At 44.2% G+C, this 22,798-nt stretch overlaps 3 long non-coding RNA genes across 4 annotated transcripts in view; 1 reads left to right on the top strand and 2 right to left on the bottom strand.

Annotated features, from left to right (window-relative positions):
• The window catches only part of LOC103886670, a 215,738-nt gene that overhangs the window by 135,835 nt on the left and 57,105 nt on the right, over window positions 1–22,798 (bottom strand). The gene's annotated exons all lie outside the window — the stretch shown is intronic.
• On the bottom strand, window positions 18–5,074 carry LOC116276336. Its single transcript, XR_004185759.1, has 3 exons — window positions 4,812–5,074; window positions 2,113–2,396; window positions 18–204 (listed from the first exon to the last, which is right to left on the bottom strand). It is a non-coding gene; the product is annotated as an uncharacterized LOC116276336 (long non-coding RNA).
• The window catches only part of LOC103886671, a 39,855-nt gene continuing 19,448 nt past the window's right edge, over window positions 2,392–22,798 (top strand). The window contains exons 1-2 of one of the 2 annotated variants that reach the window (XR_004185765.1): window positions 2,392–2,940; window positions 13,531–13,622. This is a non-coding gene — a long non-coding RNA (uncharacterized LOC103886671). Of the gene's footprint in view, window positions 2,941–5,293; window positions 6,518–13,530; window positions 13,623–22,798 lie in introns of those variants that run through there. The other variant, XR_650447.3, reaches the window with a different exon arrangement.

The raw sequence follows: 22,798 nt of genomic DNA, 5'->3' as shown, positions 1-22,798 counted from the left end.
GAGGTAACAAGGTGCCAAACAGATTAACTTCTTGCTTGATTTTTCATTCAGCATTTCTCTTTTCAGCGATTTGGTCTTTGTGCTATTCCTATTGTGAGAATTTGATCAGCACAGGTGGAGTTTCGAGGTCCTTCAAGGAGTAGGATTTGGACCTAGCAGCTGGGAGGTCCAATGGTCTCAGTCAGGAGGAGTTGAAGGCAGACACTGGGGATAACAAACACGAAGCAACAGGTTCAATCAGGAAATGGGGAATGATCTTAACTAGTCTCGTTTCTTTTGTTTAGAACGTCTACCTTACGTCACAGATCACTATCTATAATAGGAAGACCCTCCTCTTCCTACTGGTTCAAATTGCTAATAGAAGTCGGAGTGCCCAGAATTCTTTGCTTGATTTCCTTTTTATTTTTGGAGTCAGGTTCTAGCTCTGTCACTCAGGCTGGAGTGTGGTGGCATGATCACGACTCCCTGCAGCCTTGACCTCCTGAGTTCAAGTGACTCTCCAACCTCAGCCACCCGAGTAGCTAGGACCACAGGTACACAACACCACGCCTGGCTATTTAAAAAATTTTTTTGTAGAGACAGGATCTTGCTATGCTGCCCAGGCTGGTCTTGAACACCTGGACTCAAGCAATCCTCCCACCTTTGTCTCCCAAAGTGCTGGGATTATAGGGAGGAGCCACTGCGCCCAGCCTGGATTCCTTAAAAACTAGAATAATTTGGCCATGCTGGAGGCATACGTGACTTTAAAAAGAAGGGATTTGCCCATCTTCTGGAAAACTCTCTCCCGTTAGATACACAAAGTCTCTACAGTCTTCTTCTCCTAATTAGGTGAGTTTCCTCAGTCATCTAGTGAGGTCCTGGCCCATAATAATGCTTTGCTTAAGTGTCCATCACTTTACTTTGGGTGCTGCTTAAATTTAGACTGACTATGGAAGGACAGCAGGTATTACAATTCTCAGCTCATTATAGGAGAACTCCTCCAGTAGATGAAGGGGATTCAGTTAGTGTGTGGTCACAAACAAATGCCCATGAAATGGAAACATAGGGTTCTACTAAAGAAAATAAACATTTCATCTTGTGGCTTGTGTGAGTTTCAGATAAATTTTTTTTCCAAAAGTCTGGTTCTTGGCCAGCATATGTGTGTATGTGTTATAAAATCCCTGGAAACTTACGTTTGAATAGTTTCTAGTTTCTATCACACACACACATCCCTAGTTTTTTCAGACTATCTTTATCTGGCACTACCACGGACTTGATGTTCCTAGCGTTCTTCTTGTCAGGCTTTTAAAAGCCAAACAAAAAGAAACATCTCATCAACTCCAGACCAAATGCACCTGGTACTTTCCAGGCAAAGCTGGTTTTAGGAATCGTCCTGGGGAGGAGACAAACTGTGAAAGTCTGGGATTTGCAAATTGCTGAGTCCAGGGCCTTGGCTGGGGATGATAGATCTCAATCAGGGATGAGGCACAGCTCATAAGTGCACACGTGCTCGCCATATGCCAAATGATTTCCGACTCAGACACCTCTCTGTGAGTCTGCGAGGCTCTAATGGTCGACAACAACTGATACAGACAAATTGGCTTAGAAAAAGGGAATGACAGCTCTTAATGACCCTATTCCAGGGCCTTGTTGAAATGACATCTAATCATCCTGCTAGTGTGTGAGAAGAGACTGTGATGAGTGGCACATGTGATATCTGCCATGTGGCAACTGCTTGCAGCTAATGGGAGGAGGTGGTGATGGAGGAGGTGGTGATAGAGGCAGAAGCTTGTTTAGAGCAGGCTGTGCATGAGAGATGCATGAGAAAAGCATGCTGCGGAGAAGTGGGTGGTGTGGGTCGGGAGTCCAATGGGCCTTGGGGTGGAGGCTCATGTGACAGGTGCTGCCTTTCTTTCTAATAGCTCAAGTCTTTCTATCCTATGACCAAAACATTTCCAGCCTAAGGATAATATGGCTGTCAAGCTGTTTTCCCTGGTCTGTGTGATAGACTTGACTGGATCATCTGAGCACTGAGCTGTCTCATCCATAGAGAGGGAATTTGTGGACAGCGTCTGACCTGTTTCCTAAGAACTTTGCAGGAGAGCAGAAAGTGGGGAGGGGGTTCATACTGACCATAAGGGCTGACCCCAATTCTGCCCCATCACTAGGTTGGACTCGTTTTTCCGGCCTCCTCTTCCACCTCTCCTCTCTCTCTCTCCATTCTGTGGCACATTGCTCCACACACATTTCCATGCCAGGGCCCTGTCCTCAGGAATAAATCCCCCAGGCCAGTCCTGGGCTTCTGATCTGCAGAAGCAGGCCAGAAAGTGAGGTGAGACTAATCTCAGGACCATGGATGATTGAGGTCATGTAGGTCCTGGAGACAGAATGTTTTGATGCCTGGGAAACGCATTCACCTAAAAAATAACATGTACAAAAACACTTCAAAAGCTTAGTTGTTGCTTTTTTAAAACCTCAAATTATTTTTTAACTATTGGCCTTCATGACATGAGAAATGTTGTTTGAGATCAACCATCTTCTATTTGTTCTCATTCCCTCCCCTCTCCCTCCCCTCTTTACTTCTATTTTTCCCATCTCATATCCCTGTCTCCTCTCCTCTTGTTTTCTCCTCTCCTCCTTTATCCTCCACCCCACCCAAATCAAGCCTTTCCTCCAGTCAAGGCCAAGTTCTCAACAGCCTGCTCTAACTGGCGTGGACCAGGACACTCTGAGTTTCAATCTGTTGCTTAGCACCAAGGTTGCCTGGATACATCTCCTGGTGACAACTGGCCTTTGGCTCCGACTGCTTATGCACATAAACCATGCAGTGAGCATCTCTGTTCAGAGGGGCACTGGGCCAGAACCAACTTCCACAATCTCCTTTTGAACTGCCTGGGTGGCAGTGGGAGGGGGAGCTTGCTTTAAAGGAAAAGAGACCCAATTTTTTACGCTGTGCTACAGGTAAGATTTCACACTGATAAAGAAGACACTACAGAGTGATAAACTGAATAAAATTTCCTGTTGACCACAGCTCCAGAACTGGCTTCATACCAATATATAAATGAGTCAAGGGAAATAGAGTTTTTAGGAGAAAATAATTTCTGTTCTTCTGCTCTGTGATTTTTCAACTGTACCTGTGATTTGTATTAAGAGAAAAAGTGTTGGGGAGTGTGTGTGTTTGAGGATGAGAGGTGTGTATGAAGGGAGGTGAAAAGAGAGGAAAGGCAGAATCAACATAGGACATTTTGATGAAAGCCAATGCAAAGTAAAGAACTAGAATCTCTGTGCATAAAGACACCAGGGAGCTAGAGACGGTGCTCAGAGTTTGGAGAAGCCTTTGTTCCATGGATTTCCCAGACATCCCCTTCTGGATCTGTTTGGCAATGACTTCTTCCACCACCCCATTCTTAGTTATGTCCAGACTTCACTTGTGCCTAGAACCCTTCATTCAACCTCAGTGCATCATTGTGTTGGAGAGACTATAGATGGGGATGAGAAGGACAAGGGAGAGATGGCTATGACTGGAATGGTTTGCAAAGGTGAGAGTAAGACCAGACTATGCAGGAGACTCAGCCAACAAAGCATAAACAACTCTACAAATCATGTTCTGGAGAAGGGAAGCCCTGCAAGAGTGGTGAAAAGCAAGACATGGGGCCAAGATGGATTGAGAGAGGGGATGGAAAAGTGGTTAATGAGCTGAAAGGTGGTAGGTAGGGTGGAGGATGACATTCCAAGGGGACTGGCAGGGGGTAAGCATGGTAGGGGAGAAGCATGCTAAGGTCACTTGAAGAGTTTAATATGCATTCTCACCTCTCCTAATGCTTCACATGCTTGCTACAGCATTTTTCTTTCTTTGCTGAAAGCAATATTCATCGCTGCGTTTTTCAAGCTAGTATGTCTTTATTCAGCATCCACTGTGTGTGAAGCCTTTCATACAGCAGACACACAAAAGGCATAGTGCCTGCCTTGTTGACAGCCTCGTCAGAGGGACAAGATGTGCAGGAATGAAAAAGCTGCATGTAAGGAACATCCTGGTGCTGTGTGCATTACAAGAATGTTGCAAGAGTTCACAGAGGAGAGAGACAGGGTAGGCAAGGAAGAGAGGAAGAGAATTGGGATTGATGTTGGGAGAAGAGAAAACAAATTTTAGTGATGTGACATTGAGTAGGACTCACTTTTCTGGGCTTCAGAAAAGGGAAGGGAAGGTAGAATCACTAGATGACCTCAATCGCTCCCACCAGACTTCACATCCTATGGCTCTAAGATAGTACCATGCTTAGTGCATTTTTGAATCAGAAAGTCAGCCCATGGATTTCATAGCATGACCCGTGGCGCCTATCCTCCTGTGCCCATTCTTTGCACCTGCACCACCTAAGTATGGAGACTGATTCTCAAGGACGGAATTACTGGGAGAGAAGAGGTGTGTACAACAGAGAAGAAAGCTGAGATGGCTTTTACCAATATCGGCGGGGGTTCTAGGCACAGCCCCTTCCTTGCTCCATCTTTATGACCAGATGCTGTCTGAAAAAACCATTGATGCATGTTTCTTTGTATTAAGTCACAGGCCCGTTAATGGTCAATGAAGGGCTGTGCTTAAAAAGGGGAAGTGATTTGCCCAAGTCACTCAGCTATTTCGAGGAGTTGGAGTGCTGGATTCACAACTTAGGTTCTTTAATACCAAACCTGTGTTCTGTCCACAGTTTGAGTTCCAAGACCCTTGGAAGTAGGTAGAGACACTGAAATACTTACAGTTTGGATTTCAGCAGGTCCGAATAATAAGCATTAAGGGAACATGGGCACACGCCTTCTAGATGGGTGCTCTAGCTGCTTACCTCTTGTGTCTGAGGACCTCTCCTCTGACCCTGGAGATGAGTTCTTTATTATGCAGTCAAACAGGGAAATTTTTCCATGGAAACTGAGGTTGCCTTTTTCTCCCTTGGATTCTACCAAGGTCTGATATTGAGGCACAAGATAGGTGGAGGGGGAGAAACATTAACAAAAAACTTTTGGCCAGGTGTGGTAGCTCATGCACGTAATCCCAGCACTTTGGGAGACTGAGGTGGGTGGATCATTTGAGGTCAGGAGTTCGAGACCAGCCAGGCCAACATGATGAAACCCCGTCTCTACTGAAAATACAAAAATTAGCCAGGTGTGGTGGTACATGCCTGTAATCCCAGCTACTCGTGAGGCTGAGGCAAGAAAACTGCTTGAACGCAGGAGCCAGAGGTTGCAGTGAGCCAAAATCATGCCACTGCCCTCCAGCCTGGATGACAGAGCAAGACTCCATCTCAAAAAAAAAAAAAAAAGTTTCTCGCTAAACTTTTATGTAATCTTGAAAAATTCCCATCTGGGGCTAGTTTCCTTATCTTTGGGAGGCCTAAAGGGTACATCCCCTCAGAGACATGTTAAAAATATTACCAGCGCCCTCCTAAAAGATGGTATCAAAATATCTGGGGCTATACCCAGGAATCTCTATTTATGCCAAGCTTCTTAATTCTGATGAGCTTCTAGGTGGGCAAACCACGCTGCTTGATGATCCCTGAACATCCTTCCACTCTAACACATTACATGCAGGCAGGACATGAGGATATTCCTAAAAACTAAGAGGTTTCTATCCTCTGGGTGTCCTCATCTGAGAGAGTAGTAGGAGAACCAAAAAAACAGTAGATTTAAAGGTAAAAATTCCCTGGGGCACTGGTTTAAGTTTCATGCTTAATGAGATAGTATTACTTCCCAGCATTGGGCCATCCCTTGTAAACTGAATTGCCTGGACCCATATTGCTTTTTGTGTTCATTTCCCTTTTGTTTTCCCATACCCTATGGCAAAGTCTTTTATGAATGTTTCAGCCTGGAGGTATTGTGGGTTGAGTCAAACAACTGCTGGGTAGCTAGGGAGAAGTACTGCTACCTCCTCCCAACCCCGCCAACGCCCAGCAGAGGTCAGAATGGTGAGGTCATAATCAATGAAACACTCCAAGGTGGTCAGATTCTGCAGTAAGAGGCAAAGTTGAATATCTAGTTGTCCTCTCCACAAAGAGATTTTTCTCTCGTTGTTTGCCTTAGAGGTCATGAGGTATATTTTCAGTAATAAGATACAAAATAGTGGCCTTTCCTTCTAGAAAACCTCAGAAAAAGGAGGCGAAGAGAATCTGAGCTCTCCTGCCTACTGAAGAGACAGTGGCATGTCAGGACATGGACTGTGACCTTGTAAGAGTAGAGAAGAAGGTCTTGTAGTTGATAGATGCAGCCTGGGTCACCAGGTTTGAACCTTTCACAGAGCATAATCCAGATGGGCAGGGAACTCACCTGAGGCCAACGCACCTGTGCGGTTCCTAGGCCACAGTCTGGAGAGCCCTGCAATCCACAGTGAGGCATCCTACCACCCTGCCCAAGACAACATGTTCCACGTTTCTCAAAGGAAGAGAGACCTTTCAGAAATAGAGATGAATCTCTATAATGAGAAGACAAATAGCAATCAGGAGAACGCTGCCTTTCCTCCCCAAGTGAGGGCATTAAGGATGGCTGTGACACAGACCAGGTATGCTCTAACCCACACCAGGACCAGAAAACAACAGCCAGAAGCTGCTGCAGCTCAGGATCAATGTCTCAGGATCATTGGAATGGTCACTGCCAGAGGAAAGATGGGATTTGGTGGTTTGGGATTGCTGATTAGCAATTCTATAACTTTGACCCTTCCATGGTGTTCCATGTACTCTGTAGCAGTGAAGTGAACTGGTAATTCTATTATTCTTTTCCATCATTCTCCTCGGTCCTGAGAAGGTGGCTCTCCCAGGGGAGAGAAGTTCTTGAGCTGAGGAAGCCCTGGGAATCACCAGTCATAGGTAGTGCAGTCCCCCTGCTGTCAGTCATCACCTGTGATGGTGTATGTGTGCATATGTATGTGTGCACATGAATGCCCAAGCACATGCCTAACACGCATGCACCTGTGCCAACATGGCGGGTGCTCCTGGCTGTGATACCAGATGCAGCCCCTGCCATGCAGAGATAATGAGGCACACGGACCTGCCTTCTGCTCAGGGTGTTTTTCCTCCTTTATCACTCACAGTAAACGTTACAGGCACTTGACTTTATGACTTCTTCATTCTGCATATTAAGCGGCTGACACAGGCAGCCTTCTCTAGATACCAGTCTGTACAAGCCTGCAGCATTATTTAACATTCCATCTTGAGGAATAAGAGACAGAAAGGGTCTTTCATGTCATGCCAGGGAGCACCTTAGACCTCAGTAGGAGTCCTCCCATCTCAAAGCTGCTCTTTTGTCGGGGGGGTTGGGAGGGACATAAAAGAAAGGATCAGGACCTAGACTTCCTGCCACCCCCAGACAGTGGGACAACCAGAGGCTCAGCTGCTATCTTTGCTTATTCTCTTAATAAGACCCTGAACTGCATATTACCTAGGAAGCTCAGGTATGCTTTTCAAAGCAATTCTCATCCTGCTGTTGGACATGACAGCACCAGCATAAATGAAAGGTAACAGCCTCCATCAGGAAAACTGCTCTTTGCCAATCCCAGACTGGGAACTGATTCTGGGAAAACAGAATTCCTTTCCTTCTGTTTCTCTGTTTCCCATTCCTCCTCCTTTCCTGTTCTCATCTCCTCCCTTATCTGCACTCCATTTGACTCTCACTTTCTCTCCTTAATATCTCTTCTCCTGGTCTCTGACCAGGACTCCCTCTATACTTGCTAATGAGGAATTCTGGGAATTCTATACTCTGAGCTCCAGAAATGACAGAAGAGCCCAATCTCACATCTCAAAGGCAAAGAAATGAGCTCAGAGTAGGAAAGGGCCACTCTGCCAGATGTTTTGCCGTCTGACCTGCCATTCCCCGTCTTCATCCTTAGCCTGCCTGGTCCTCACTCTCCCACCTGTTTTCATGACCGCTCAGTTTGTGAGTGTTTTTGCAAACGTCAAGTGTGATTGAGAGGCTTGGGGACCAGCTGCCAGGGAGGCATTCTTGCTTTGCATTCTCATTTCCCTTCTCTCCTGGCCCAGCAAGCAGGTATGAAAACAACAGTACCCTACGTTTACACAGAACCTCTCATCCAGGAAATCTCAAAACGCTGTTGCCAGCCAGTCCGATTACACTCATTTTTTTCTGGCGGAAGAGAGTGTCTTTTCTGGAAGCGAAGTCAATTACCAAAGGCTGTTCTAACCGCCCCTGGAAGAGCCGCAGGGCGGACCAGGCACTGTTCCCATTGGCATCCTGGGTCTCCTCCTGCTGGCTCTGTGCTACCTTTGCAGATATGGATTCAGATAATGGGGACCATAGGACAAAAGACTCTTCCAAAGCCAGGATCTCAGCCCCAAAACCAAAGGATGACGTAGGAAATGGCATCTCCCTCCATAGTAGTTCCTTGTTTTTCTAGTTAAGCAAAAGATACTTAAGAGCTATTAGAAACTCCAAAGTCCCTATTCTCACAAGATTCAATTCAGCTAAACTCCATAATCCTGAGAGAGGTCTTCCCTCTCATGAGCAGCTCAGTGTCCTCCTGGATTCTTATTCTCCTGTTACTCTGGACTGCCCAGGGGCAATGCCAGAGTCCTTCTGCTCCTTTTATAGGAGCATAAATACTCCCTAGATTGCTTCCCTGTGGCCAGCCCTCCCACCTCACACTGAGAGGCTACAGATCTATGTATTTTGGGTGAAGAGAGACTCGTATGTTCACACTCGTAAGTGGGAGCTAAGCTACGAGGATGCAAAGGCATAAGAATGATACAATGGGCTTTGGGGACTTGGGTAAAAGGATGGAAGGGGGGTGAGGGATAAGACTACAAATTGGGTACAGTGTATACTGCTCGGGTGATGGGTGCACCAAAACCTCAGAAATTACCACTAAATAACTTATTCATATGACCAAACACCACCTCTTCCCCAAAAACCTATGAAAATAAAAAAATTTTCTTAAAAAGTAAAGGAATAAGGAGGAAGAGAAATAGAAGAAAGAGGAGAGGGGAGAGAGAGGAGGTTGGCAGAGAAGGCAGCAGAAGTGGGAGGGAGGAAGGAAGAGGAAAAGGCCTCCAGTGAGAAGTAGGTAGAAAGGAAGTGGGAGGGAAGGGAGGTGGAGCCTGTATATTTGCAGGGATCATGCTTTATCCTATGCCAGGAGTTTTAGACACTGCATTTGTTTGCTAGGACTGCACTAAGTACAGCAGACTGGGTGGCTTAACAGAAGTTTATTCTTTCACAATTCTAGGGGCTCGAATTCAGAGACTAAGGTGTCAGCAGGGTTTGTTTCTACTGAGGCCTCTCTTTGTGGCTTTCAGGCAGCATCTTCTCTCTTCTTCCCATGGTCGTCCTCTCTGTGTTTCCTCTTCTACGAAGGACACCAGTTCTTTTGACTCAGGGCCCACTCTAATGACCTTATTCTGATCTAATTACCTTGTAAAGACATAGGTCCAAATAATGATCACAACCCGAGGAGGGCTTAGAATGTGAGCATACACATATCTGGGGGGTCAGAACATCAACATACACATTTTTTGGAGGGGAACACAATTTATCCCATAATAGACATATTATTTCTAATCCTTATGATACCTCTCAGGGGTATAAACTATTGTCCTCATTTTAAAGAAAGGGAAAGTGGGAAACAGGAGAGACTGGACATGGTGGCTTATACCCGTAGTCCTAGCTACTTGAGAGGCTAAGGTGGAAAGATCGTTTGAGCCCAGGAGTTCAAGGCTACAGTGAGCTATGATCACGCCCCTGCACTCCGGCCTGGGCAACAGATCAAGACTGATTCATTTATTTCTGTGTCTAAGAAATAAATGAATAAATAATTAATTAATCAATTAAAAATAAGAAAAATTAGACAGCATGCCCAAAGTTTTTCAGTAAGTAAGCAACAGAGATAGAAAGAGCACCAGGTCTGGCTTTCTCTCAAGCTCAGTCACTGTGGCCATGCAATGCTGCCTCTGGGTAGAGGAAGGATGGCCAGTGAGTGGCCAAGAAAAAGTGCGGTCTGGATCCATACCAACTCCAGCTCCTTCTTTCCCTGCAATACCATCTTCAGGAATGTGAGACATCCCTTTTTATTTCAGATAGCTCATCTCTAAAATGTTCGTAAGATCTTCAGTAAAAAGTCATGACTGGCGATAAACAATAATACAATTCCCTCAGCAGTCACTTTGTGTGGTACACATATATGTGCATGAGTGGGAGGTGAGAGTCTAAGACAAATATCTATTGATATGATTAATGTAACTTTTTTTTTTTCTGAGATGGTGCTTCACTCTTGTCACCCAGGCTGCAGCGCAGTGGCACAATCTCGGCTCACTGCAACCTCCACCTCCTGGGTTGAAGCGATTCTCCTGCCTCAGCCTCCCAAGTAGCTGGGATTAAAGGCATGTGCTACCACACCTAGGTAATTTTTGTATTTTTAGTAGAAAAGGGATTTCATCATGTTGGCCAGGATGGTCTCAAACTCCTAATACAACTTTTGAATGTCAGCATGTCCATATATATATTCCTACACATGCAAAGACACAAGGTAAGGGATGAGGTCTGAATCCCCAACAAGATCCATGGGGAACTTACTTGATCCCTCCCGTGTGTCATTACCATGGTTCAGCTATCATGAGATGCCATCCTGAGTTGTGGTGGTCTAGATAGGTACATATCTTTCTAGATAGATACTTCTACCTTGACAGGGATATCTCTAGGGCGGAGGTTGTATCTTTCACTTCTCCTGTGTCTTCACAGGGCCTAGCATTGTGCTGCCGGGTAGTAAGTACCTATAAATGCTTTGTGCATGAGGGAGAAGCCTGTAGAGGGAGGATTTCATAGCAACACAAATAGGTCTTTGTATTAGTCACTGCCCCAGTTATGCTATATAACAACCAATGAAAAATATCAATAGTGAATATAATAACAGTGGATCTCTCACTCAAGAGCTTTCAGGATCGCTGGGCAGCTCTTGTTTGGTGGTGCCTCTACTTCACATTTCTTACTTTTCGGCAGGTAGTGAGCTAGCTAGGGCATGGTTTTCAAATGGAGATGACAGAATGCAGGCCCCACTGCTCAAGTACACTTCAAGATCCCATTGGCATCATATGTACTAATATCTCTTTGACCAAAGAAACTCCCATGACTGAGGCCTTCAGGCAAATAGTATGGAAGTACACTCTGTTCATGACAAGGCCACACCAAGGATATAGCTCCTGGGAAGCATGAAGAATTGGGGCAAACAACCCAATCAGTTGAAATTTCTCTTGTGACTTCCCAGCTATTTTTAATATTCTGCCATTTTGTTTCATCAGGAATTCTCCATTCACAGAAATTGTGGCAGAATATCAGCACTTGTCATCTTTTTGAGGATGATTCATCGAAAGGCTATCTCTTGGCCAGGTGTGGTCACTCACGCCTGTAATCCCAGCACTTTGGGGGGCCGAGGTGGGCAGATCACCTGAGGTCGGGAGTTCAAGACCAGCCTGGCCAACATGGTGAAAATCCGTCTCTACTAAAAATATGAAAATGAGCTGGGTATGGTGGCAGGTGCCTGTAATCCCAGCAACTTGGGAGGCTCAGGCAGGAGAATTGCTTGAATCCGGGAGGCAGAGGTTGCAGTGAGCCGAAATTGTACCACTTTACTCCAGCCTGGGCAACTGAGTATCTGTCTCAAAAAAAAAAAAAAAAAAAAAAGTAAAGGAAAAGAAAAAGAGGGTATCTCCTGAGTCTAGAGATTAATCTCAGCGTGCTGTGGCATAGTTGAGGTTCAAAATGAGATAAATCCTAGAGAAACCCAAGGGTTAATGTCCCTAGCATCCTATCTCAGAGAAGTCCTTTACCCATGCTGTGTATATAATGCGTCTGGAGTCTAGAGTAATACTAGTTCCTGACGTTCTCTACAGAATTATCTGGGCCCATCCCAAGCACTGGCCATGACCCACATCTCCAGCTACAGAGAACTAGTAACCTGCAACTCAGATGCCTTTAGGGGTCCCCGCCTCTACTCCCCAGTGTTAGGTTGCTCAGAAAGGTATTTTTTTTAAAAAACCCTTCCAATTAAAAGGACCTCTGAGCTCAATCCTTGGGCAAATATAATCACGAAGTGGCATGATAAAGTGATTTCTTAAGTGGGCAGCCCAAGACAGAGCCAAAGGGCAGTCAGGAGCCTGAAGCTGCTTTCAAGCGAATTGCAGTTTGGTGCAATGTTAAATGGCAGAATCTCACCTCACACCTACTCCTACCCAAAAACACTGAGCACAGCTCAGTGTCTGGGGGACAGTTTCTACCTTATTAATGGTGCATTCTCTGTTACACATTTCTGAGGTTGGCTACAGTTGGACGTGACCAGATAGAATGATGAATAGGTAAGGGATTATACATGTACAGTGACCATAAAATAGTTATCCATTTGTTTATCTACGTGCTTGTTTAGAATATGCCTCTTACAAGGATTGGCTGTGAATATACTTCTGGAGCTACAAATCAGACACATCATTAACCCAATAATGGTTGTAACATTTGCAGATCAGACAGCGAGCCTTCTGCTTCTGCTTCTTTCAACATGAACTTCAGAGAGTCACTTAATCTTTCAGAGTAGCCATTTTTCATTCACAAAACTGGGGTTAATGACCCTTCCCTCAAAGGGTTTTGGTGATGAATAACAGAGATGATGTACTTGTACTTGGCAAGTAACTTTTCAGTAAGTTAGCTTCATTTCATGCAATGGTAATGATGAAAACAGATACTGTCAGTGTTTTGCAGAAACGTGAGTATACGAAAGCCTGGGAATATGGGGATTCTACATCTGAAGCCTTAGCCTCTAAAAAGGGGAGTGTGGGCCAGAGCTGTAGCTGTATTTGGTCACATGGATATTGATTCTACCATTGACGATCATGAGGAACAGGGCAGAGAATGAGGTCTTCACAGCATCAGCAGCAGAGGGGTCCTGGTGGCTGTGGAGGGGATAAACACAGAGAGACAAACAGAACCAGGTCCCAGAAAGGTCTGTGGGCTCTGGCAGTGGCTAACTTGGTAGGTGGATCTCCACAACTCAGAACACAGGCTTTCTGCAAACCCACCCAGACTTGCGCCCATTCTAGTAGGTAGGCTGGGACGATATAGAATCCCACATGTTTAGAAGAGGTGTCAGACCTTGGATGTTATTTTCTATATACCACTCTTTGACATTTTATTTATTTATTTATTTATTTTGAGACAGAGTCTTGCTCTGTTGCTCAGACTGGAGTACAGTGGCACAATCTTGGTTTACTGCAACCTCCACCGCCCGGGTTCAAAAGATTCTTCTGCCTCAGCCTCCTGAGTAGCTGGGACTACAGGCATCCACCACCATGCCCAGCTAATTTTTGTATCTGTAGTAGAGATGGGGTTTCACCATGTTGGCCAGGCTGGTACTAAACTCCTGACCTCAGGTGACCTACCCGCCTCAATCTCCCAAAGTGTTGGGATTACAGGCGTGAGCCACCATGTCCGGCCTGACATCTTTACATGAGTTAAAAAGACAGATGTTTTGTCATTCTCATTAAACTATTATAAGGTTGAATTAATGAGTTCTCCTCTTGAAAGATAACCAAGGAAGCAAGAGGATGGGACTTACATGAGGGAATGAGGCAGAGGATGCTGAAGACTTGACACGGAGCAGATGAGCGATGGATTTGGTAAGTAGGAAGCTGCTTGGTGAGAGCAGACAATTTGGGGAGAAGGGAGATCATGCCACAGCTTTGCTTAATGTTTGTCAATGGCAACTCCAAGCTTCCTGGAGCTTACCCTAGCCAGGGCTACCAGTTGAAGGTTGTGATGCCCTATCCCATGCACCTGCCTCATTCTAAACTGCTTCTCCAAACACACCACCTCCTCCTACCCCAGGGCCTTTGTCCATGCTACTCCATCTGTCTAGAGTGCCAATCCACAGCTTGCTTGCCTGCATAACTCATTGATTTTTTCAGGATTAAACTTAAGTTCTGCCACCAGTGAGAAATCTTCTTGGATCCAGTGAAGGTTTGAGGTGCTCCTTCTCAATGCACCATCCAGACATCACTATGATTCTCTGGCACCTCCTTCTTCCCTTAGGCTGTGAGCTCCTCAAAGACAGAGAGCATGCAGCTATCACCTAGCAGAGTGCCTGCAAAGGAACAGACTCCAAACCTTTCAAGGAAGAAGCAGTGAAGAGGACAGAAAAAGGTCTGTAAGAGTGGATTTGGGCTGGTGCCACCTGGGTTTTTCTCAGTCTTCCTAGGACCAATTCCCACCACAGAGCAATTTGCCTTAAGAGCAAGAAAATCCACTGGGAAGGAAGTAAAATTTATTTGATTCTATCAAGTGAATTATAAAGGACCCAGAATCTCTGGCACACCCATGCTGGGAAATGAGGAGCGTGAGATTTACTACCTGCCTTCTGCTTTAGGTTTTTATGACCTTCACATTTGGAAAACTCATAAGATCTTTAAAAAGTGAGGAGAGAGAGGTTCCAAGATGGCTGAATAGGAACAGCTTCAGTCTACAGATTCCAGAGTGAGTGACGCAGAAGTCAGGTGATTTCTGCATTTCCAACTGAGGTACCTGGTTCATCTCACTGGGGCTTGTCCGACGGCGGGTGTAGGACAGTGGGTGCAGCCCATGGAGCATGAGCCGAAGTAGGGCCAGGCATCACCTCACCCGGGAAGCTCAAGGGGTTGGGGAATTCCCTTTCCTAGCCAAGGGAAGCCATGACAAATGGCACCTGGAAAATCAGGTCACTCCCACCCCAATACTGCGCTTTTCCAGTGGTCTTCGCAAACAGCACACCAGGAGATTATATCCCGTGCCTGGCTCAGAGGGTCCCACACCCACGGAGCCTTGCTCATTGCTAGCACAGCAGTCTGAGATTGAACTGCTGGGCTGCAGCCAGGCTGCAAGAGGGGCACCCGCCATTGCTGAGGCTTGAGTAGGTAAACAAAGCGGCCAGGAAGGTGGAACTGGGTGGAGCCCACCACAGCTCCAGGAGGCCTGCCTGCCTCTGTAGACTCCACCTCTGGGGGCAGGGCACAGCTGAATAAAAGGCAGCAGAAACTTCTGCAGACTTAAACCTCCCTATCTGACAGCTTTAAAGAGAGTAGTGGTTCTTCCAGCATGGAGTTTGAGATCTGAGAACAGAGAGACTGCCTCCTCAAGTGGGTCCCTGACCCCCAAGTAGCCTAACTGGGAGGCACCTTTGCAGAACTGTTCCTGCAGAACAGTTTGCTGTTCTGCAGCCCCTGCTGCTGATACCCAGGCAAACAGCGTCTGGAGTGGACCTCCAGCAAACTCCAAAAGACCTGCAGCTGAGGGTCCTGACTGTTAGAAGGAAAACTTACAAACAAAAAGAACATCCACACCAAAACCCCATCTGTACATCACCATAATCGAAGACCAAAGGTAGATAAAACCACAAAGATGGAGAGAAACCAGAGCAGAAAAGCTGAAAACTCTAAAAATCAGAGGACTTCTTCCCCTCCAAAGGAACGCAGCTCCTCACCAGCAACAGAACAAACCTGGATGGAGAATGACTTTGACAAGTTGAGAAGAAGGCTTCAGATGATCAATAATAACAAACTTCTCTGAGCTAAAGGAGGATGTTTGAACCCATCGCAAAGAAGCTAAAAACCTTGAAAAAAGATTAGACGAATGGCTAACTAGAATAAACAGTGTAGAGAAGACCTTAAATGACCTGATGGAGCCAAAAACCATGGCATGAGAACTACGTGACGCATGCACAAGCTTCAGTAGCTGATTCAATCAACTGGAAGAAAGGTATCAGTGATTGAAGATCAAATGAATGAAATGAAGTGGGAAGAGAAGTTTAGAGAAAAAATTTTAAAAAGAAATGAACAAAGCCTCCAGCAAATATGGGACTACGTGAAAAGACCAAATCTATGTCTGATTGGTGTACCTGAAAGTGACAGGGAGAAAGGAACCAAGTTGGAAAACCCTCTGCAGGATATTATCCAGGAGAACTTCCCCAACCTAGGAAGGCAGGCCAACATTCAAATTCAGGATATATAGAGAACAAAGATACTCCTCAAGAAGAGCAACTCCAAGACACATAATTGTCAGATTCACCAAAGTTGAAATGAAGGAAAAAATGTTAAGGGCAGCCAGAGAGAAAGGTCGGGTTACCCACAAAGGGAAGCCCATCAGACTAACACTGTATCTCTTGGCAGAAACTCTACAAGCCTGAAGAAAGTGGGGGCCAATATTCAACATTCTTAAAGAAAAGAATTTTCAACCCAGAATTTCATATCCAGCCAAACTAGGCTTCCTAAGTAAAGAAGAAAAAAAATCCTTTACAGACAAGCAAATGCTGAGAGATTCTGTCACCACCAGGCCTGCCTTACAAGAGCTCCTGAAGGAAACACTAAACATGGAAATCAACAACCAGTACCAGCCACTGTAAAAACATGCTAAAAGGTAAAGACCATCTACGCTAGGAAGAAACTGCATCAACTAATGAGCAAAATAACCAGCTAACAACATAATGACAGTATCAAATTTACACAGAACAATATTAACCTTAAATGTAAATGGGCTAAGTGCTCCAATTAAAAGACACTGGCTGGCAAATTGGATAAAGAGTCAAGACCCATCAGGGTGCTGTATTCAGGAGACCCATCTCATGTGCAGAGACACACATGGGCTCAAAATAAAGGGATGGAGGAAGATCTACCAAGCAAATGGAAAACAAAACAAAAACAAAACAAAAACAAAACAAAAAAAACCAGCAGTTGTAATCCTAGTCTCTGATAAAACAGATTTTAAACCAACAAAGATCAGAAGAGACAAAGAAGGCCATTACATAATGGTAAAGGGATCGATTCAACAAGAAGAGCTAACTATCCTAAATATATATGCATTCAATACAGGAGCACCCAGATTCATAAATCAAGTCCTTAGTGACCTACAAAGACACGTAGACTCCCAAACAATAATAATGGGAGACTTTAACACCCCACTGTCAACATTAGATAGATCCATGAGACAGAAAGTTAACAACGATATCCAGGAATTGAACTCAACTCTGCACCAAGCAGACCTAATAGACATCTACAGAACCCTCCACCCCAAGTCAACAGAATATACATTCTTCTCAGCACCACACCGCACTTATTCCAAAATTGACCACATAGTTGGAAGTAAAGCACTCCTCAGCAAATGTAAAAGAACAGAAAGTATAACAAACAGTCTCTCCTACCACAGGGCAATCAAACTAGAACTCAGGATTAAGAAACTCACTCAAAACCACTCAACTACATGGAAACTGAACAACCTGCTCCTGAATGACTACTGGGTACATAATGGAACGAAGGCAGAAATAAAGATGTTCTTTGAAACCAATGAGAACAAAGATACAACATACCAGAATCTCTGGGACACATTTAAAGCAGTGTGTAGAGGGAAATTTACAGCACTAAATGCCCACAAGAGAAACCAGGAAAGATCTAAAATTGACACCCTAACATCACAATTAAAAGAACTAGAGAAGCAAGAGCAAACACATTCAAAAGCTATCAGAAGGCAAGAAATAACTAAGATCAGAGCAGAACTGAAAGAGAGAGAGACACAAAATACCCTTCAAAAAATCAATGTTTCTGAAAACACCAACAAAATTGATAGACTGCTAGCAAGACAAAGAAGAAAAGAGAGAAAAATCAAACAGACACAATAAAAAACGATAAAGGGGATATCACCATCAATCCCACAGAAATACAAACTACCATCAGAGAATACTATAAACACCTCCATGCAAATAAACTAGTAAATCTAGAAGAAATGGATAAATTCCTGGACACATACACCCTCCCAAGACTAAACTGGGAAGAAGTTGAATCCCTGAATAGACTAATAACAGGCTCTGAAATTGAGGCAATAATTAATAGCCTACCAACCAAAAAAAGTCCAGGACCAGATGGATTCACAGCTGAATTCTACCAGAAGTAAAAGGAGGATCTGGTACCATTCCTTCTGAAACTATTCCAATCAATAGAAAAAGAGGGAATCCTCCATAACTCATTTTATGAGGCCAGCATCATCCTGATACCAAAGCCTGGCAGAGACAAAACAAACAAAGAGAATTTTAGACCAATATCCCTGATGAACATCGATGCAAAAATCCTCAATAAAATGCTGGCAAACAAAATCCAGCAGCACATCAAAAAGCTTATCCACCATGATCAAGTAGGCTTCATCCCTGGGATGCAAGGCTAATTCAACATACACAAATCAATAAATGTAATACAGCATATAAACAGAACCAAACACAAAAACCACATGATTGTCACAATAGATGCAGAAAAGGCCTTTGACAAAATTCAACAGCCCTTCATGCTAAAAACTCTCAATAAATTCGGTATTGATGGGACACAGCTCAAAATAATAAGAGCTATTTATGACAAACCCACAGCCAATATCATACTGAATGGGCAAAAACTGGAAGCATTCCCTTTGAAAACTGGCACAAGACAGGGATGCCCTCTCTCACCACTCCTATTCAACCTAGTCTTGGAAGTTCTGCTCAGGGCAATCAGACAGCAGAAAGAAATAAAGGGTATTCAATTAGGAAAAGAGGAAGTTAAATTGTCCCTATTTGCAGATGACATGATTGTATATTTAGAAAATCCCATTGTCTCAGCCCAAAATTTCCTTAAGTTGATAAGCAACTTCAGCAAAATCTCAGGATACAAAATCAATGTGCAAAAAATCACAAGCATTCTTGTGCACCAATAACAGACAAACAGAGACCCAAATCATGAGTGACCTCCCATTCACAATTGCTTCAAAGAGAATAAAACACCTAGGAATCCAGCTTAAAAGGGATGTGAAGGACCTCTTCAAGGAGAACAACAAACCACTGCTCAACAAAATAAAAGAGAACACAAACAAATGGAAGAACATTTCATGCTCATGGATAGGAAGAATCAATTTCGTGAAAATGGCCATACTGCCCAAGGTTATTTATAGATTCAATGCCATCTCCATCAAGCAACCAATGACTTTCTTCACAGAATTGGAAAAAACTACTTTAAAGTTCATATGGAACCAAAAAAAGGGCCTGCATTGCCAAGATAATCCTAAGCAAAAAGAACAAAGCTGGAGGCATCACGCTACCTGACTTCAAACTATGCTACAAGGCTACAATAACCAAAACAGCATGGTACTGGTACCAAAATAGAGATATAGACCAATGGAACAGAACAGAGCCCTCAGAAATAATACCACACATCTACAACCATCCGATCTTTGACATGCCTGACAAAAATAAGAAATGGGGAAAGGTTTCCCTATTTAATAAATGGTTCTGGGAAAATTGGCTAGCCATAAGTAGAAAGCTGAAACTGAATGCCTTCCTTATACCTTATACAAAAATTAATTCAAGATGGATTAGAGACTTAAATGTTAGACCAAAAACCATAAAACCTAGAAGCATAGGCAATACCATTCAAGGACATAGGCATGGGCAAAGGACTTCATGTCCTAAAACACCAAAAGCAACAACAACAAAGCCAAAATTGACAAATGGGATCTAATTAAACTAAAGAGCTTCTGCACAGCAAAGAAACTACCATCAGAGTTAACTGGCAACCTACAAAATGGGAGAAAATTTTTGCAATCTACCCGACGACAAAAGGGCTAATATCCCAAAATCTACAAGAACTTAAGCAAATTTACAAGAAAGATAAAACAACCCCATCAAAAAAGCAGCAGGTGAAGGATATGAACAGACATTTCTCAAAGAGACATTTATGCAGTCAACAGACACATGAAAAAATGCTCATCAGCACTGGCCATCTGAAGAGAAATGCAAAATCAAAACCATCTCACACCAGTTAGAATGGTGATCATTAAAAGTCAAGGAAACAACAGGTGCTGGAGAGGATGTGGAGAGAAATACAAGACGCTTTTACACTGCTGTTGGGACTGTAAACTAGTTTAACCATTGTGGAAGGCGGTGTGGTGATTCTTCAGGGATCTAGGAACTAGAAACATTTGGCTAACCATCCCATTACTGGGTATATACCCAAAAGGATTATAAAATCATGCTGCTATAAGACACATGCACACATATATTTATTGTGGCACTATTCACAATAGCAAAGACTTGGAACCAACCCAAATGTTCATCAATGACAGACTGAATTAAGAAAATGTGGCACATATATATCATGGAGTACTATGCAGCCATAAAAAGTGATGAGTTCATGTCCTTTGTAGGGACAGGGATAAAGCTAGAAACAAATAATGTAAACAAACTATCATAAGGACAGAAAACCAAACACCACATCTTCTCACTCATAGGTGGGAATTGAATAATGAGAACACATAGACACAGGGTGGGGAACATCACACACCAGGGCCTGTCATGAGGTGGGAGGAGGGGGGAGGGGGAGGGATAGCATTATGAGATATACCTAATATAAATGACAAGTTAATGGGTGCAGCACACCAACATGGCATATGTATACATATGTAACAAACCTGCATGTTGTTCACATGTACCCTAGAACTTAAAGTATAATAATAATAAAAAAACAAAAGTAAGGGGAGAATCCTTGTCCACTGTTCTTTGTCTTAGTGAACATTCAAGGTTCTCAAAGCCTCCTAAAATCAACTATTCCAAAGAATGTTAGATTAGGAAGAAGCCATTTAATACACCTGCCTGGCTTTTCAGATGAACATAGTATCCAGTACATAGTACACACTCAAGAAATAATCGTTGAATGAATGACTGAAAAAATGCAAGAAGCTCCTGATCCAGAGGAGAGAGTAATTCCTCTGAGACTCTGCAGCTCATTAGAGACAAAGCTGGCTCGGAACCCAGGTCTCTTTTCCCTCAGTTAAGTTGTCCTTTTACTAACATACTATCTGACCCTCTTTGCAAACTGTCTCATTGCAACTACTACATATAGCAAACACATTATTTTCCATTCAAGGTGCTATTGTGCGCTATCACAATTTCAAAAGTAAGGCACATACACACTGCAATGCCTCGTCAAGCAACAACAGCAAACCACACTCCACGTGCTGGAATCTCCATTTATTTGCCATCAGGTAGACAAACACCATTCGTTAAGTACAGATACGATCCCAGGTGCAGCCCTGCCCAGTTCTTGAACATCAGTATCACCAGCAACCAAGGCCGCCAGGGTCTCCGGAGGGAGGATGTGTGTGAAGATTAGGGAGTATTTCTGTGCGAGCAAGCTCCAGAGAAATGGAGGCCAAGAACCTCAGGCTTCCGTTCTTATTTTTGTTTTAAATATTTTACTGAAGTAATAAAGGCCATCTCATAAATCTGAAGGCACTACAAAGTATCTTGAAAACACATAAAATAATATTGTTCTTGAAGAAACCCTGACATGTCCTTAAAAAAAAAAGGATCCCTCTCAGTATGCATTGCTCACCGCAGTCCAGGTAGTGAGTGGATGGCAAGGGTTGGTTTCAGAAAAATGTCTGCGATGGGGTAGAGAATGAAACTGAGCTGTCGTCTTCAGGCCCAAGGGGTGAAAGAAGTGCAAGAAATAAGGGAATAAACAGCAGCGCACACAGAAGACACTCTGAGGGTCTCCCATTGGGTTGGAGTGAGTGACGGATATCCAGGACCACTGTGCTGGAAGAGGGTACTGTGTGCATGGGCACATTGCAAAAACTCTGCTGACAGTGGCCCTGGTGCTGCCTGCAATGCTGCTCTCTTGCATAACGCAAAGACCAGGAAGGCTGTTTTAGTGACTTAGAGCTCCATGTTGACCCAGGAACTTGGTCCTTCCAATGCTGGGGACGTGCCTGTGACCCTTTCCTCAGCCAGTCCACTCAAAACCACATGCTACCAGTCACCTGTGGCCCTATGCAACAGAACACATGAAATGTCAGCTTTGTAGGTTCCCAAGCTCTCATCATTCCTCCTTCAATCCCTGCTCCTTCACTTCTGGCCCTTCAGGTGACTGCATTCCCTGGAGCCCAGGACATATATGCCATCTCCATATTTCTCCCTTATCCCAGCCATTTCTAAGGAGAAGGCTTTCATCAATAAATTCACCATGAGATATAAAAGACTAATAAAGTTTAATAACTTGCCTCTCCCAGGAGGATTTGCATTTTAACAGGGGAATAGCAGCCTAAGCTATAGGAATTAGTCTGTAATGGTACAATTTCAGGCACCATCAAGCAGCTGAAAGCGGTATTTTTTGGCAGGCAGGAGGACCTCCCCAGGACTTCTGGGGCAGCCCTGCTAGATGCTGCCTCCTCCAAGGTCAGTGAACTGGTCAAGAGGGAGACAGAGCAAGCATACCTGTGCATTGGGCCCATCCTACGGCTTCATTCTCAGCCCACTCCCATAGGCTCACCTTCCCAGGGTGATGTGCTCCTTCCATCCCCTTATTCTCTCATTTGTCTTTTGTTTCAGTCTGCAAAACTGACCAGGCCCTACTATGCAACTGGAGACTGTCTATGTGCATTTAAAGTTCCAGAGACCCAGCAATAACTTAGGGATTGATATGGCTTGACTATTTGTCCCCCTCGTATCTCCTATTGAATTGTAATCCCCAGTGTTGGAAGAGGGGCCCGGTGGGAGGTGTTCGGATCATGGAGGTGGATCCCTCATGACTTGGTGCTATCCTCATGAGAGTGAGTGAGTACTTGCGAGATCTGGTTGCTAGAAAGTGTGTGGCACCTCCCGCTTTCAGCTTTCGGTATCTCTGTCTCTCACTCCTGTTCTTGTCATGTGATGCCCCTGTTACCACTTCACCTTCTGCCATCAGTAAAAGCTCCCTGAGGCCTCCCCAGAAGCCAAGCTAATGCTGGTGCCATGCTTCATGTATAGACTGCAGAA

The sequence above is a fragment of the Papio anubis genome, chromosome 8, assembly GCF_008728515.1.
Source record: "Papio anubis isolate 15944 chromosome 8, Panubis1.0, whole genome shotgun sequence".
Taxonomy (NCBI): domain Eukaryota; kingdom Metazoa; phylum Chordata; class Mammalia; order Primates; family Cercopithecidae; genus Papio; species Papio anubis.
The sequence above is the reverse complement of the archived record's forward strand: the minus strand, read 5'-3'. Positions and strand labels throughout refer to the sequence as shown.